Source organism: Armigeres subalbatus, chromosome 3 (genome assembly GCF_024139115.2).
Source record: "Armigeres subalbatus isolate Guangzhou_Male chromosome 3, GZ_Asu_2, whole genome shotgun sequence".
Taxonomy (NCBI): domain Eukaryota; kingdom Metazoa; phylum Arthropoda; class Insecta; order Diptera; family Culicidae; genus Armigeres; species Armigeres subalbatus.
Genome location: NC_085141.1, coordinates 230,488,434 through 230,506,791, shown reverse-complemented (window position 1 = coordinate 230,506,791; position 18,358 = coordinate 230,488,434). Strand labels below are relative to the sequence as shown.

At 39.0% G+C, this 18,358-nt stretch overlaps 1 long non-coding RNA gene across 1 annotated transcript; it reads left to right on the top strand.

Moving 5' to 3' along the window:
• The first annotated feature begins 3,671 nt into the window (after window positions 1–3,671).
• LOC134221213 (uncharacterized) lies at window positions 3,672–4,132 on the top strand. Its single transcript, XR_009982263.1, has 3 exons — window positions 3,672–3,795; window positions 3,859–3,951; window positions 4,029–4,132. It is a non-coding gene; the product is annotated as an uncharacterized LOC134221213 (long non-coding RNA).
• Window positions 4,133–18,358: the final 14,226 nt, after the last annotated feature.

Here is an 18,358-nt window from a genome sequence, read left to right as displayed (position 1 = left end):
CTGAAAGCAACCATGAGTAAAGAACCTTCAGCAATTTTAATGGTCCTTCAACCCGTTCTGGATTTTATTTGCAAATTCTATCCGAAGTTCTTCAAATGCCCACGAAACTGCAATGTTCCTAACATATTGTTCAAATAGTCAAAGAATAGCTTACTGTCATACGAAAGAGCTATCGAAAAAAGATGCGCAATGAGGCCTAAGCGAAGGTGAAGAAATCGGCCTTTAATAAGAAAGAGGCGCTCAAAAAAGACTTCACAAAGGCCCTACGAATCCACGCCACGGCTTTGCCGCTTTGACAAAGTTATACTGATCTGATTCATATCTGATTACATTTACACTCTATTTACATATAGAGTCGGATCACTTTTGTAAAAAATATAGGATAGTTAAAGATACTTTTCGTTTTCTGTTAGATTTTTCTAACAAAACACTGAAGACGTTTTATAAAAGAAAAATAAATACGTATTTGTCGACATTATATAGTAAGCGTTAACAGGAAAAGTTGTATAACATAAAGACTTGGAAACAGCTTCAGCGGCGCAGCCAAAATTTTTGATAATATAAAGTATGGCTTAAGTTTAAATTTGTTTTGAAATTCCGTTAAATTTCGTTAGAAGCTTGTTTTTTCTAGCGAAATTTTTGTTATTTTACGAAACGAAACGAAATCAAGAAATCAGATTTCGCCATGCTCAAATTCCGCAAAATTCCGCGGAATTTCGTTTCGAACACCCTGAAACGAATTTTTTCGAAATACCGAATATGCTTAGTTATGGGTCCTGTACATCCCTCGTCGTGCAAAGAGCCGACTTGAAAGTTCTTCATCCTGAGCGATGTCTAGACATTGCTTTAACATATTGGCAGGTTAGGTTTCGAGGCTCCATCCCTGTACCCCGAATGCCATTACCCCGAATGGGACACTATTCCCAAATCCATTTCCCCGAAAGCCATTACTCTGAATACATTTCAAATCTGTAGTTTTCCATCATTTTTTTTAACACAACGCTGAATCGTAGAATGATAATCCTTGAAAAAAAAATATATATTTAGAATGTTTTTTAACTTTCTTCTTCTTCTTCTTATTGGCATTACATCCCCACACTGGGACAGAGCCGCCTCGCAGCTTAGTGTTCATTAAGCACTTCCACAGTTATTAACTGCGAGGTTTCTAAGCCAGGTTAACATTTTTGCATTCGTATATCATGAGGCTAACACGATGATACTTTTATGCCCAGGGAAGTCGAGACAATTTCCAGTTTTTTAACTTTATTTACTTGATTTTTTATTTTAGATTATAAGTTCATCACGTGCTCAGGATAAGGGGGTAGGGTTTAGAGGAAACCACCGCTTCGCGCCCAACCGTGGGGTCACGCCACTACATTACAAACTAGTAATTAGCCTATTGATCCTTGGGAGAGTAATTTTCTCTAATAAAGATTTTTAAAACCTCAAGATTTTGAGAGAGTTTGCATATTGACTAGGTTGTCTTCTTATTTAGAATAACATTATATACTACTTAGAGTGATTTGGAGAAATCCAATAAAGGTTCTGCCTAATCAACATCAACATGCTAAATGTTTAAGGCAAACGAACAGAGTTGATAATGCTTTCTTTAGATTAACTTTAGATAGTATAAGGCGAACAGAAGAGATATTGCCTTCTTTTAATGAACGCATTAGTCCAATATAAGGCAAACATCGGAGATAATGCCTCTTTAGATTAACGCAGTTGCCAGGTATAAGGAGAAAATAGGGGATAATGCCTGTGCTCGGTTTAAGGCGAACAGAGATGATAATACCTTGTTTAGATGAATGCATTTGCCCAGTTCAAAGCAAACAGATCTGAAAATTCCTGCTTTTAATAAACGCGTTTGCCCGGTATAAGACGAGAAGAAGAGATCACACCTCCTTTAAATGATCGCGTTTGCAAGGTATAACGAAACTATGCCTGTTGCTTGCTACGGGATCGGGAGTTGCTAAGAGTTCTTTTGGAATTTTCCTCAGGAATTCCTTCAGAACTTCATCCAGAAATACATTTGGATTTTTCTTTTGGAAAACTATAGGAAGTTTCTTGATTTTAAATGGTAAGATTGTTTCCGGAAATTTCTTTCGAACATTCTTTCAGGAATTCCTTCTGAAATTTCTTCAGGGATTATTTCGGAAAATTTCTTTATTAATTTTAGGCATTTGTTCGGAATATCCTGTAGAAATCAGAAATTTCTTTGGAATAGTTTTGAGAATTGTTTCAGGAATTCCTCCGCAAATTGTGAGGAATTCCTCTGGAAACTATTTTGGGAATTCTTTAATAAGTTCCTATGGCAATATTTCAAAATTTGCTAGAAGAAATATCTTCAGGTACACTTCTGAACATTCCTCCAGTATTTTTTCGGAGATTCCGAAAATAATTCCTCATTGGAAATAGCCACGTCAGTCGTCATTGGCATTCTTTCGGAAACTCTAGGAAAACAGTTTTGAGTTTCGTCGAAATTTCCCTCGGATTTTTTTTTCAAAACTTCCTTGAGGCATTTCTTCAAAACATTTTCTAGAAATTTTTTGAAACTCTCTCCAGGAATTCCAAACTTCCAGACATTCCTCGGAAAATACCTTAAGAACATTTTCCAGCTATTTATATAGACATTCGAGAATTTATTTAGGTTTTCTTTTGGGATTTTTTTCAGAACATTATGCAATTGTTTTAGGAATCCTTTGAAAATAACTTTAAGAGTACTTTCGAAAATTTTGTTTGGAAATTTCTGAAGGAATGCACTACTAATTTTTCAAAGGTTTTTCCGAAGAAGAACTCGAGGAGATTTTCAAAAAGTATTCCTAAAGACCGTCTAAGACGAGTTAAGTATTCTCCATTTAATTCCACCAATTATTTCGATATCTTTGCAGATACGTATTTTTCTACGACTAAGTCAAGTACGAGCACTGAAGACGACCACACAGTTGTGGTCGAAATACGTATCTGCAAAGATATCGAAATAAATGGTGGAATTGAATGGAGAATACTTAACTCGTCTTAGACGGTTCAATACATTCTACTAAAAAGAGCTTAAAATATTTTTTCCGGGGATTCCTAAAGAAATTTCTGAGAGAATTTCCAAAGGAAATTATCAAAGAATTTCTTAAGAAACTTCCGGATGGACTCCTAAAGGAGTTTTAAAAAAAAATCTCAAAGAAATTTACGATGGAATGTCAAATAAAATAATCAAAGGGAATTTCTATGGGAATTACCTCAGGAATTCCTTCATAAATTGCTCAAATATTTCAGGTAGATTCCCTGGGATTACTAAAAATAGGCGCAAAATCTTTTTTTTTTTCATTTGTGCAGAATTTTGGCCCGATTAGTTGCTTCCTCGTTTTCCACGTTTAAAGTTTGTATGGAAATTAGTTTGGGAAAACGATTTTTTTTAAATTTTCACTTCTACACGCAGCGAAATTGTGTACGGTCGAACTAATGATAAATATTGTTGGTTTCAATAATCGTTTTATTGTTGAATCAACAATATTTTATTATTATTTCTACAGTGATTCCGGATTGGAACAACAATATAAATTTAACTTTAACAATATTTCTTTTTATTACAAACTTGCTTAAATTTTAGACAGCGTGTGTTTTTCTACGTGTAAAAATAAATTAAAAATAATAATTTGAAATTCGAAAGTGATCTGTATGTTAACTTGATCCTGTTGAAATTAAATTAATTGCGTTAGCCGCAAATTTCTAATTAGAGTAATGATACGAGTTGGGGAAAACAACGAAGCGACTGATCAGTCCAGTTTGACAACGAAATACGTAAGTCTGATTAATAAAATTAAATTCAATTAAAATCGTATCAAGCATATTTTTTATTTGCAGAGCGGTCTTATAACGAGTAAGAAGGGAGATGGTTGACCTTCCTTCAGCTCCGAAATAGGAAAGTTTCCGAGTATGAACAAATTGGAAAATTAGGTAAAAATTGTGTAATTTTCGTTAAACTACAAATCACTCACAATAAAGTTACTCTAAAACTTCTCTCTTATTTTCAGGGCGGAGAATAAGGATCTTCGTATATATCGCCAAAAGCAGCAGATTCAGAAAAACGGAAATTCAATTATGAAATTTACTGTAAAAATAAAGTCTCAACTGTGTACATTTATTTGTTTTATTTATTTTCACTTTAAGACATAAAAAGTAGTCATTATCAATGAAATCCAATATTATTATTTTAAAAATATGATATTGTTGAATCAATCTGAAAATATTTTTGAAACAATAATTCACTGATCATTATTTCAACAATAATATTGTTGATTCTACAATATTGCGACTCAAACCACGACACGTTTTGATTGTAGAAACAACAATATTATGGATTAACTCAAACGATAAATATTATTAGCCCTGAGTTAACAATATTTATTGTTGAATTCGACCCAGAATATTGTTGTTTCTACAATACTTTCTTCTGCGTGTAGAGGTTTCACGTCATTATAAACCAAGTGGCACATTACGTTAAAGTATAACCCAAAGGATGCCGAAAAACTTTACTGAGGAACGTTCGTTGCTTGAACATTCACGAAAAAAATTATAACGCTTCGAAGATTGGTTGTTAAACCATATGCAAAAAAATCGTTTATTCTGCCAGCACTGCCAAACCACGTGGACCAATAATTTAAATGAGTGATACCTCAAAATTATTGATCTTATGAGGGTTTGGCGTTAATGGAAGAAGAATCATTTCACAAAGTAAAAATTCCGATGATGGTTTTGCTCTCTGACAATCATAGGTTGTCTGGCAGTGCTGGCAGAAACATTGATTCTTTCATATGGTTTGAACAAACAATTTGTAACGTGATGCGTAAAGCGAGGACGGAACTCATAGAGCTCATATTTTGCACAGTTGATAGGGGTTCCAAAACGATTAAGAAAACCCTTGATCTCACTTGATTGGATGAAGTAGGGTTTAGGCAGGTATTTTTGTCTTTTCGTCATAGTCTCGAAAACCAATGAAAGAGAAACTTTTTTGACAAACTCATCCGTATCAAATCGTAAGCTCAGGAGATACGTTCTGCTATGGTGGAGTTCTAGCTAAAGGACGTTCCTTTCGATGGTTTTAACCCCTATGACGATGGACGGAAATACCTGCCGTGTCCCTACAAAGGGAACTGCAGCGAAAATCGTACTCTATGGTTTATTACCTCTATTGTTTTTCCATGCAACTGTGCCCAACTCTAATATAAATACATGTATTATATACAGTGGCCTGCATAATAAAAAGCACACTTGCTGTTTTTATACAAAACGGTCCACTTTAGAGATCTGGATTTCAGTTGCGTGTGAAACAAAGTTTTCGTCCATAATTTTCCATAGTTCTATACTGTCTATACTGTCGTATGCCGCCTTGAAATCAACGAACAGATTGTGCGTTGGGACCTGGTATTCACGGCATTTTTGAAGGATTTACCGTACAGTAAAGATCTGGTCCGTTGTCGAGCGTCCGTCAACGAAGCCGGCTTGATACTTTTTTTTTATTTATTTATTTATTTCGTCAACCGACGTAGACTAGTACATATACAATATACATGTTTTTCTTTATTTTCTTAATGCTATAAATACGGTATTATAGTGTATAAAAATAAAAATAGTTTGGTTAAGTAGTGTTTAATTTTGCGATTTAAAGTAAATTTAGATGTGTAGGTTTCGAATTGTGACAAAAGGTTTTTTTAGGTTCTGACGTAGTCATCTCCTCCGCTGCCTTGACTTTCACTGCCTGTACTCTCAGCGCCATTCAAATGTTCCTCGTAGAGTCGTAGTGCTGCTTCCACCTTTCGATCACCACACGTTCGTCCGTCAAGATTCTCTCATCCTTATCCCGGCACATTTCGGCTCGCAGCACGAAGCCTTTGCGGGATGCGTTGAGCTTCTGGTAGAACTTGCGTGTTTCTTGAGAACGGCACAGCTGTTCCATCTCCTCACACTCCGCTTCTTCCAGGCGGCGTTTCTTCTCCTGAAAGAGGCGGGTCTGCTGTCTCCGCTTCCGTCTATAACGTTCCACGTTCTGCCGGGTACCTTGTTGCAGCGCGACCGCCCGCGCTGTGTCCTTTTTCTCCAGAATCTGTCTGCACTCTTCGTCGAACCAATCGTTCCGTCGACTTCGACCCATATACCCGACGTTGTTCTCCGCTGCATCGTTAATGACTGCTTCCTGTATTCCAGCAGTCCTCAAGAGGGGCTCATCGAGCTCACCCACTTCCGGCAACGCTGCCTCGTGATGCTGCGCGTATGCAGTGGGGACATCAGGTTGCTTCAGTTGCTCTAGGTCGTACCGCGGCGGTCGTCGGTACCGAACATTGTTGATGACGTACAGTTTTGGGTGCAGATTCACCACCACCAGATAGTGGTCAGAGTCAATGTTGGCGCCACAATATGTCCTAACGTCGATAATGTCGGAGAAGTGCCATCCATCAATCAGAACGTGGTCGATTTGTGATTCTGTCTGCAGTGGTGATCTCCAGGTGTACCGATACAGGAGGGTGTGTTGGAAGTAGGTGCTGCGAATGGCCATATTCTTGGAGGCGGCGAAATCAATAAGAGTAGGCCGTTTTCGTTCGTCAGCCGGTGAGCGCTGAACTTCCCAATAGTCGGTTTAAACTCCTCCTCTTGGCCAACCTGAGCGTTCAAATCTCCTATGATGATTTTGACGTCGTGGCTTGGGCACCTGTCGTACTCACGTTCCAGTTGCGCGTAGAATGCGTCCTTATCATCATCAGTGCTTCCGGAGTGTGGGCTATGGACGTTAATTATGCTGAAATTGAGAAACCGGCCTTTGATCCTCAACCTGCACATTCTTTCATTGATCGGCCACCACGCGATCACGCTCCTTTGCATATCGCCCATCACTATGAAAGCTGTTCCCAGCTCGTGTGTGTTGCCGCAGCTCTGGTAGATGGTATGATGACCTCTAAATGTTTGCACCATTGATCCCTTCCAACAAACCTCCTGCAGCGCTACGATGCTGAATCAACGGTCCTTGAGCACATCGGCGAGTATGCGCGTGTGCTCCCGATGAAGTTGAGAGATTTGCAGTTCCACGAACCGGGTTTCCAATCGCTAGTCCCTTTTCGTCACGGTGGTCTTCGCCGATGGTTCCGGTCCGTACTCTCTTGTTGATTGTTCGTTGCGTGAGTTTTTTTTGGTTGGCTTGCAGGGCCTGACACCAAACCCCCTAAATTTCCGGAGGACCATTCCTCCTTATTTCCGGTGGACCATGGTGCACAGTTTCACTTAGAGTCCCTTGCTGGCACTCGGACGATGAATAGCCGCCCCTAACATGGAGAACAGACGCTTTTGTGAGCCGATCCTGACATGGAGAACAGACGCTCAATAAGATTTGCACCTTCGGAGAGGAGCAAACCCCCCTTCCCTGTCAGCATACGACCATAGTTCCCACCGGGGTTGGTTACCCGATCTTCCCTAAGGTTGCTCGTATTCCGGCCAGCACCGCGGGGAGGTAGGGACAGGAGTTGCTGGGTAAGAGGCTAAGGACCGCGAGATGGGGTCTATTTTATTCCTTCAGGTACGCGAAGTACCAATGGAACGCTTTACCCAGCATTTGCCGTGCCATAAATAGAAGTAACATTATGTTTTCTATGAAAGCGGAAGAGAATAAAATTTAAATATCGCGTGACCTCTCTCAATGAAAATGAAAATCTCAGTACTGCAATGGAATGTCAAATAGAATAATCGAAGGGAATTTCTGTGGGAATTACCTCAGGATTTGTTCCAGGAATTCCTTCATAAATTCCTCAAAATTTTCAAGTAGATTCCCTAGAATTATTGAAAATGGCGCAAAATCTTTTTTTTTCATTTGTGCAGAATTTGGGCCCGATTGGTTGCTTCCTTGTCTTCCGGTTCGCGGTTGAAGTGTGTATGGAAATTAGCAGTGGAATTATTTTTTTATTTTTTACTTCTAGCGGTTTCAGTTCATCATAAACCAAATGCCACATTGTGTCAAAGTATAACCCAAAGGATGCCGAAAAACTTTGCTGAAGAACGTTCGTTGCTAGAACGTTCACGAAAAAAGTTATAACGCTTCGAAGATTGGTTGTTCAAACCATATGCAAAAAAATCGTTTATTCTGCCAGCACTGCCAAACTACGTGGACCAATAATTTAAATGAGTGATATCTCAAAATTATTTATCTTATAGGGGTTTGGCGGTAATGGAAGTTATTCGGAATCATTTTACAAAGAAAAAAAATCCGATGAGAAGGAAGATGGGTTTTGCTCTCTGACAACCATATAGGTTGTCCGGTAGTGCTGGCAGAAACATTGATTCTTGCATATGGTTTGAACAAACAATGTTTCAAGATGCGTAAAGCGGGGACGGAACCCATCGAGCTCATACTTTGCACGGTTGATTGGGGTTCCAAAACGCTTCAGAAAACCCTTGATCTCACTTGATTGGATGAAGTTGGGGTTTTACAATAAAGGAAATTAACTATAGAGGATGATTGTCGCTGTCGTCACTGGCAAAACATCTTTTGCTGTCGAGGATAGGGCGTTAAATGTCAGCAAATCAGTGCGTTTTGACAGTTGTGTACCCAACATGTTTGGAAACGAGGACAAAGGGAACCGCAGCGACAATCGTGCTCTATGGTTTATTACCTCTATTGTTTTTCCATGCTACTGCGCCCCACTCTAATATAAATACATATATTATATACATTGGCCTGCATAATAAAAAGCACACTAAGTCTTGCTGTTTTTCAATCAAAACGGTCCACTTTGGAGATCTGGATTTCGGTTGCGTGTGAACCAATTTTGCTGAAAATTTGTCAAGAACTCAGATAAAACATAAATTTTACCATATCTAAGTTTCGACCATATTGACGATTTTTTTTGGCAAAAAATAGATTTTTAAATATCTTCAAAAGCTACAACTTTTCGTGTACAGGTTTATTCAGCAAACTTTTTTGTATTGCCAAAATACACATTTTTGCTGAACAAATCATCAGGTTACAACCTATAGAACTCAAGGTATTTAAAAAATATTTTTTTTGGCAAAAAAATCCGGTATTCCGCAATTTTGTTTTACCCAATGTGGTCGAAACTTAGGTGTTGTAAAATTCATGTTATATCTGAGCTCTGGTCAAATTTTCAGCAAATTCGGTTCACACGCAACCGAGATATAGATCTGTAAAGTTGACCATTTTGTATGAAAAACGACAAGTGGGCTTTTTATTATGCCGGTTACTGTAGTCTTAAGGACAACATTGAATTTGATTGGTCACGTACCTCAAGTGGAACATGGTTGGAGGATTGTCAGTGGAGAAAGGTGATGACCTGGATCTTCGCCGCATTATTACAGATTTTTCAGCTTATGAGATGTTCTGTCAAGACATCTAGGACCAGTTGGAATTTTGCCAACTCTATATTTGTACGAACATAGGTATTAATGTTTAGGGATTGTGTGTATAGAACGGAAGAGATTCTATGTTGTTCTGCTGAGATTGCTAAATTCAAGATATTTGCCAATATATGAGAAACCCTCGGAACTGTGTACATGAATGAAAGGATTTAGTGAGCAGGAACAAATGCTAGCATCAGAAAATCGGAAAATATTGGCGGGTGGTTCAGGGACCCCTCATTGTTATTAAATGTGCGATCGTTGTCAACATAGTTTGCTAATATATGTACAAAGATATTTGCAGAGTTATACGCAGCTGAGGAAATATAACTGCAATTGAGATGATTGATAATGCCAAAAAAGTACGGATAGTATGGTAATTACTAAGTGCATGTTTGACATCTACCACGACCAGTGGCGTAGCCACGGGGGTGGTTTTGGGTATAACCCCCCCCCCCCCAAAGACAACATTTTTGGAAGAAAATTTTTTTTTCGAAAAAAAAATGTTCAGAAAACCCCCCCCAGACCAATTTTTTGGCTACGCCACTGACCACGACTGCTACCAAGCAAATTCCAAACATTCATTTGACTTACTAAGTCATTCCTTAAGTTTTGTAAGAACAAGTGTAGAAGTCATTATAAGGACGTGTTTGGCGTTTTATAGATAAAATATAATAGTACATATATTCAAATATTGCTCGATTGGAATATGAAGTTTATCCCATTTCCCGTCCATTTGGTTCAATGTGTATTTTTGTTGGTCTAAGTCTGGGGGTTTTGGCCAATCATGGACGAGCAACACCGATGGACAGGTTCTGTAAACATAAAGCAAAGAGGTGATGTTCCACTAAGCTTTCTATTGAAATTAATATTTAATATTTGTTCCATCTTGTTGCTCGATAACTCCAGCGAATTTTATATCAAGAACGTCTAAGATAACCATTCACGTTTCAGAATGATTCAATTCTTTATCAACAAATAATGGTTTGTTTAACATTTATTCAAAAACACGTGCTCCGTCGCCCCCATCTCAGAGTCCTGTAAATGCAAACAACTTACCTTTCTCGGTGTTTTCTGTTTACTGTGCCTATTTATTATTTATGACTGTTTTGAGCTATAATGTGCACGCTTAGGTGTACTCGCAGCGCTCGTAAAGCCCTGCTTTTCCACCCACGCAAATTATTCGCTGCCGTGCGCTACATTCACGGGATGTCGTCGTCTGTCGCCGTCATCGCCACGGCTATGGCACAATCAACGCCGATTAGGACTGCCCGTCATCATGCAAGAAGGAGCAGTAGAATGCGGTAGCTGTTACTTTATTGCTTCTGCTAGCGAAGCTACGACGCTGCACACGCGAGCCCAACAACCGGGAATGCCACCAGGCAAGCATATACGAGTCCAAGCGCAAAGGATTACCTACCTTCGTGTGCTGCTCATAAGCTAACACTTGAGTCTTTTGCGCGCTTCTTGAAGTTGGTGGATTGCGGATTACCGACTGTCTGGAAGCCGACTAGCCGGAAAGGCGGAATTATTGTTATTGTTGCAGCTAAACGGAGCCGTTGGGTGCCTTTTCGGTAAGGTGTTTTTCTTATCGTGCTACATATTTGTAGTTTGATATACCTGTGGGTTGCTGTGAATAGTTTCCAGGATAAGATTAATAATTGGTGCTATTTAAATTGTAAAACGTTTATGAAGGAATAATGTGAATTTTACCGTACGGGTGGTTTCTATTAGATTGTGAGCCCTTCTACAGCCAAGTGTTAAGACCTAAAATGCACATATGCAGACCAAGATTATACTGAAAATAATAAACTTTCAATATATTTCTTTATAGAAACGCTTCTAAGCCCAAGTTTCTATCTGTGTTAAAATGTACCCAGCAAATCGGCAGTTAGGTCAATTTATTGCAATATGACGTGGTGACGAGTACACCGTTTAAAGATACATTGTGATAATTCTCGATGAAGGAGAAGTACTTTTCATATTCATCTATTTGCGCTTCTTTGATGATTGTCGTTTTCATTTTCACCGACTGCTGCAGTACAACATTCTTCCTGTCAGCAGCACCCTGAAACCCGACCAAATCCACACACTCACGCACTGATTTCTCAATCAGTTCCCGAAGATAGATGATGTGCCATGTGTGGTTTACTGGTGCCGGTGAGGCCTCCCGGACGATTCCTTTACTGGGTGGTTGCGTTATTAAATACTTTATGATTAATGAGTCTTCTCTCCGGTTAACTGTTCGTGGAATTGGTGGATCGTATTGTGTGTTTCTTGTGAGGCATATGTTGCGGTTTTCTGGTTTTCAACCAACAACTCAAACTACGTCATTGACATGACAACTCCCACGATCTGCTGCATATATCATTGCATTGGTAGGTATGTTCAGGTTTTTTTCTTTTTAGGTCAGGTGAAAACTTTAAGCAACTTCTTTCACATTTGAATAATTGTGCATTGTATAAGGTGCCGTGTGCTAGTTGAACTCCAATACCGTAGACTGCTTTTTCTTCGATAGCAATATCAGGAAATCATGAGTGGAATTAATTAAAAATCTTGAGGACAATGTGGTTTGATGAGTGTTGTATGTGCTCCAATGATGAGTGGGTATGTGCCCCAATGCAATGTATCAGACAATCCGGCATTCTGGAACAACCGATCGCAATATACCTTTCAGTCACTGAATCGATTAGGGTTGCCAATCACATGGTATTATATTATACATTGTGTTGAACTGCCGGACTGCACGTGCCGCAGTTCCCGATAGCCAGAACGCAGGATATAGGGGAAGAGGCCCCAAAACGCCCCCCCGATGCAAAACGCCTTTTGTGGTTTCCCTCATATTTACCGTCATTAATATGTCGGTAACAAAACTAGATCTAAAATTATGTAGGATAGGCGAAGAAAGTTTCAAAATAGTGCATGGGAAGGTCGGAAAAACCGAAAATTTCCACATTTTGAAGAAACATCTAACATTTTGGCGAGGTAAAACGCCCTAGTGGCAATAACCTACAAAGTACTTGCGTCTCCACGGACTATCCATACTAGAATGCTGATTCGCCGACGCGTGGTACTTTGTTCCCTAGGAGCCGCCAGCTGAAAGGCGTTTTGCCTCATGAGTTTTCCGGCAACAAAATATCACCACTTTTTTGAAATGTGAATATTATCAATATGATTGAGATTTTTGACAATTTTTGAATGGCATCAACTAGCTATCTTGTTTAACTGATGCACAATGTAAAAATGCCCATGAATAGCGTTACAAATAAGACAATAGAGCAGTGTTTGCTTAGCTAGGGCATATTGCCCCCCCTTCCCCTACTATGTTAGAAGTTTTATAGAGGCAAACGTGAAGACTTCAAATTGATAAGTGTTCAGTCCGTTTAGTCATGTATGGCCTTTTCACAGATAGAAAAAGTTGTTGAAATTTACACGAAAGTAATGCACATAAAGGGAATGCCAAAAAGAGCGTAAATTTAAACCCTTTTATCGCCTGAATGTATGCAATTTCCATTGCATTATGTCACTTTTTATATGATGTATGCTATAGAAACCGACATAATGCTATAGAAATTGCATACATTTAGGGTGTACTTGTTGGAAAATATCCATGTACGCCCAAAATAGTTTAATTTTCCACGTCTTTATTTTTTACGCGCTTCTTAGTTTTCATTATTTTTTTCTGTGTTGTTACTCATTGGTAAGATGCGCGTTTACTAAGCAAATCATGCAGTAACGCAACATTTAAAAATAAAATCGGATGGAAATGTAACAAAAATTGATAACGATGGCTCAATGAAACAAATCTCGCTTAACTTTTCAAAAACACCTAAATAGCATTTTTGTCATGATTTAATTTTAATATTGCAATCCACAGACCAATAAGAAAGCTTTTGATTGCAGTAATCAAATTAAATCTTGTAAAAAATGTTACTTGGGTCCTTTTGAAAAGTTAAGCTAGAAATGTTTAAACCTTACGTAGGCGAGAACAGTGCATAACACACCCATGGGGCATAATGGCCTTACTCATATAATCTTTCGTAAAGGATTTTTGAACAAATGTTACCATTTTTATTTTATATTAGTTATTCATTATAGCGCAAAAAATAAAAAAAAATAGCAAAATTCTTTCATTTTCACTCAAATTTAACGATTTTCAAATCTTTCACATCACCCGTAAGATTGCCGTTGAATCCATTGAATCATTTTACACCACCATTCGAGCGTTTTATGCCTGGCCCATTTTTAAATCTTATTTTAAATGCATTAGAAAGTCATAAACATTTTATTGCTTTGAACAGGATATATTTTTGAAATGTAGCTAGTTTTGTAAATTTAGCATCTTAACGTTGAAATGGTTTGATTTTCTTGTTTATATTAGCGAAAAAACTTAAGGGTTACGTTTTAGATTGTTCTCCTCGTTAACCGACTCCTTACCGGGAAGGTTTATGATTTAGTGTCGCGAAATATCGTGACTGTCTGCTGACAGTCACTAAGGACATTTTTTTTACTGAAGCGGGTTTCAATTATGAATTGAAGAAAGGTTTGAAGAAGAACGCTGCTGAAGAAAATTCTATTTATTCTTGAATTGCTTCGAATGGAATAGTGGTGTACACCATAAAACACGCATACACTCAACCGCTGTTGGCTGCTGTTGCCACACTGAGAGGGGTGGTGAGGGGAAATATGGACACAGGATAATATATTTTATTTAGTTATTGATATTAACTTTAACATTCTGGGTTCACACATAAAGTAGTGCTCATATTGGATTCATTGAGGGGGAGGGAAAATCGTGTAGCAGATAGTCAGTCGGATAGATAAGAAGTTTGGTCGAAAAAGCCGTTTATCCGAATAAGTCATTTAGGTGATCAAATTGTTAGGCTGAAAGAGTCATATAGCCGCACGTGTCATTTGGCCAAAATGTTATTTGGCAGAAAGCGACATAGGGCCGAAATTGGTAGTTTGCCGAACACGTCGTTTGGCTGAAAATGCTGTTTTGGAGAAAGGGCCATTTGGCCGAAAAGATCATATGACCGCAAATGTCGTTTGCCGACCGAATCATATGTGCAACCTGATAAGTTCAAAATTAAAGCAGAAAACATCCTCCTATTGCGACTTTTATTGAGGCATGTACTACCAAGGGGATGACAAACTCTCCAACAGATGGCTCTTGTGGTTAGTATGGGTTATAGGTAAGGTAATGGAATTCGCAAAATGACACGAAGAAGGTCAAAAATGCTGGGTTGTGGTTTTTTTGACGAGTGGAGAATCGTAGATTTATGCGTGGGTCGCCTATAATCATGCGATAGTCTCTTAGGACAGTATGGTTCAAGTTTCGAGTACCGGCCAACCAACATTCGAGAGGCAAATACAGTTCAAACCGCTATGCCTTTAATCTAGCCATCCGGCAAACCTGGGATTGCGGTTTCCGTCTAGCATTTGGATACGCCTCGCCGACTTTATAAACGTTGTTCCAGTCCATTCCGTCGGCTGGCTGCTAGCGAAGCCATTGCGATTGTTGATAATACTGCTCGTGGCTCAGCAAGCCTGCCTGCCCAGTTATCGTCGAAACCGTCTAGTTATCAACGCTATCGCGATTGTCGCTCATCCATTGCACCGCACAGCAAGCTTACTAGCTCATAACTACTGCCACCATGGTCATTCCGACGTGCCATCGCCTGTTCAAGCAAGGGCGTAGCCAGGGGGGGCAGAGGGGGCCGTCGCCCCCCCCCTAAATTGTGGAAAGATTGAACGGGTACTAAAATGAATTCCCTCAAACATGTGCACTTTACGATCCAATCATATACAGAAATAGGTGGTTGAAATTCAAAAGATTCCCAAAACTTATTAGGGCATCCAGGATCCATAATATACATATGAAAGTTCAAAACAACTCGAAACATTTCGGGCTCAAAAATTCTCCTTGGAATCCTTCTAGAAGCTCCTCTGGGAACTTCTGAACTCCTCCGGAAAGTTATCCACAAATTCCTCTGAAAATCGTTCGAAAATCCTTCTCATGTAATTGTAATTCCTCCTTATCTAGAAACCCCACTAAATTTTTTTTAGGAAATTCACGAGGAAATTCCTTGAAGATTTCTTTTCTTCTCCAAGATTTACTTCTACATATTTCTTCGGCTATTCTCTCTTCAGGAAGAATCCGGCATTTCCTTCAGGCATGCATTCGAGAGTTCCGTCAAGAATACATACGGAATTTCTTCCCAAAATTCTACCAGAAGTTTTTTTCAAAAATTTATGACGGAAATCCTCCGATTTAGCTCCATAATTTCACTTGTAAATCTATAAGAAATTCCTTCGGAAATTCTTCTAGAAACTTCTCCGGGCATTCCTCATACGGCATACTTCCAGGAAATTTTCCGGGAATACCTCCAAACATTCAATAGCGAAATCATCTAGCATTCCAATCTGGAATTCTTTTCGCAATTACTTCAGAAAATCCTTCAAGAAATCCTCTAGAAATATCTTCATGAATTTCTCCTGGAATTCGTCCAAATATTTCCCCAGAAATTCTTACAGGCATTTTTCCGGGAGTTTCTTCAGATACTTCTCCAGGAATTCCTTCAGGAATTTCTCCGGAAGATTTTCCGTGGAAGTGTACTAGAATTCCTTCCGGATTTCACTCGGAATTTACTCGGATATTTGCCAAGAGTTCTTCCAGAAATTTCTTCGGAACAATCCGCAGGGATTTTCTTCAGCAATTCATCTGGGAACACTTTCAGGATTTGATCTGGGAATTTCTGCATTAATTTCTCCAGGTATTTTTCTGGGAATTCCTTCAGATATTTTTTCGGAAATTCCTTTAGGAACTTCTCTAAGAATTATTTCAGGTCTTCCATGTGGGAATTCCTCCGGAAGTGCTTGTGGGAGTTCCTCCGGGAGTTCTTCCAGGAGTTTTTCCAAGAAATTCTCCGGTAATACCTCCAGGAACTTTACAGGGAATTCCTGGACGACATTTGGCAGGAATTTCACGGGAAATGGGATTTCAGAAGTTCCTTCAGAAATATTTTTTCTCTTCCTCTAGGGTATTCCACCGGATGTTCCTCTGAAGTTCCACCAGTAGTTCCTTCGGGAATTCAATCAGGATTTCTTCCAGGAATTCATTTAGCATTTCTTTAGGCATTTATCTACAAACTCCTCCAGAAGTTCCTCGAAGAATTTTTCTGGGAGTTCCTAGAATTCTTACGAGAGTTCCTCCAGGATTTCCTCCGGAAAATCTTCCTGTAGTTCTTCAATAAATTCCTCCAGAAGTTCCACCGGCAGTTCCTCCGAGAATTCCTCTGATAATTTCTCCGGAAATTCTTATAGAAAATCCCCCGGGTGTTCCTCCGGAAATTACTCTGGGAGTTCCTCCGGGAGTTCCTATTCAGAGGAACACCCGGAGAAACTACCGGTGAAACTTCCGGAGGGATTCTCGTAGAAACTGCTGGTGGATCTCCCGGAGGAATTCCCGAAGGAACTGCCGGAGGAGCTCCCGTAAGATCTCCCGTAAGAACTCCTGGAGGAACATCAGGAGGAACTCATAGAAGAATTCCTAGAGGACCTCCCGGATGAGCTCCCAGAGAAACTATCGGAAGAACTTCGGGAGGAATTTCCAGCTTAATTTCTGAAGAAAGCCTAAATGATTTCCTGAAAAAAAGCCTGAATAATTTCCTGGAATAGCTTCTGGTGGAACTCACGGAGGAATTTCCGGAGAAACTCCCGGATGAATTGCTGGTGGAATTCCCGGAGGAACTCTCGAAGGAATTTTCTGGAAGAATTTCTGAAGAAACTCTTGGGAGAATTCTCAAAGGAACCCCGGGGAAACTACCAGAAGCATTCTCGGAAACAAGGGAATTCATCTTATAGACAAATCTCGTCTAGCTGAAACCTTTGTTGGGGTTTGTAGCTGGACCATCATCATCATCATCAGAGGACCTCCCGGAGAATTCCCTGAGGAGCTCGCAGAGAAATTCTCGGAGGAGCTTCTGGTGGAAAATCTATATAAATTCCTGAAGAAGCCTAAATAAATTCCAATTTTGCCGAAATTCCCGGAAGAATTTCCAGAGGAACTGCCGATAGAACTACCGGAATTATTCTCGAAGGAAATCCTAGAGAAATTCTTGGTCGAAATGCCGGTGGAACTCCTGGAAGAATTCCAGGAGGAATTTTCGGAGAAACTCTTGGAGAATCTACCAGTGGAAATCTTGAAGTTTCCACTTGAATTCTTTTAGGATTTCATTGTGCATTAATCTAGGAATTCCTCCGAAAATTCCATTGTTGATTTCAATTTTCGGTAAAATTTCTGTATAAATTTCCGGTGGAATACTTGGAGAAGTTCTTTGAAATTTTCATAAGAAATTATTCGAAACAATTCACGGAAAATTTTATGGAATTTACAAACGAGATTCGAAGATTTTTCATGAAATTCTCAGGAATGTTTACTGGCAATTCTGCGGAATTTCCACGGAATATTCGTATTCATAAAAACTATGGGAAACAGCACGAAATTATTTGAATTATTGCAGGGAATTCTACAGAACTTATAAAGAAGTTCGTGAAGTTTTTTTTGGAGTAAATAATGGTGGAATTTTCGGATCAATTCCCGGCAAAATTTATGGTGGAATTCCTGAAGACACTGCCGAAGAAGTTGCTGGAGGCATTCCTAAAGAATCCTTGATAGAATTTCGGATATTATGCCAGGAGCAATTGTCGAAGGAATTCCTGGAAAAAGCTTGCATATTGATTTTTCTGCCTATTTTATAATAAATATTATTTCAGAGAGGATTTGTTTAGAAATTCAGATGTATGGTTCTAGTTTTCTTAAACTTATGGAAGAATGCAGGATTTTTATAAAAATTGTTATAGCTGATTTTATATTCTTTCTGAATACTAAGTTCGTTAATATTTTTCTCACTTTATTTAAAAATATCTGATGAGCAATAAATCACGCATTTTTAAATCCATTATT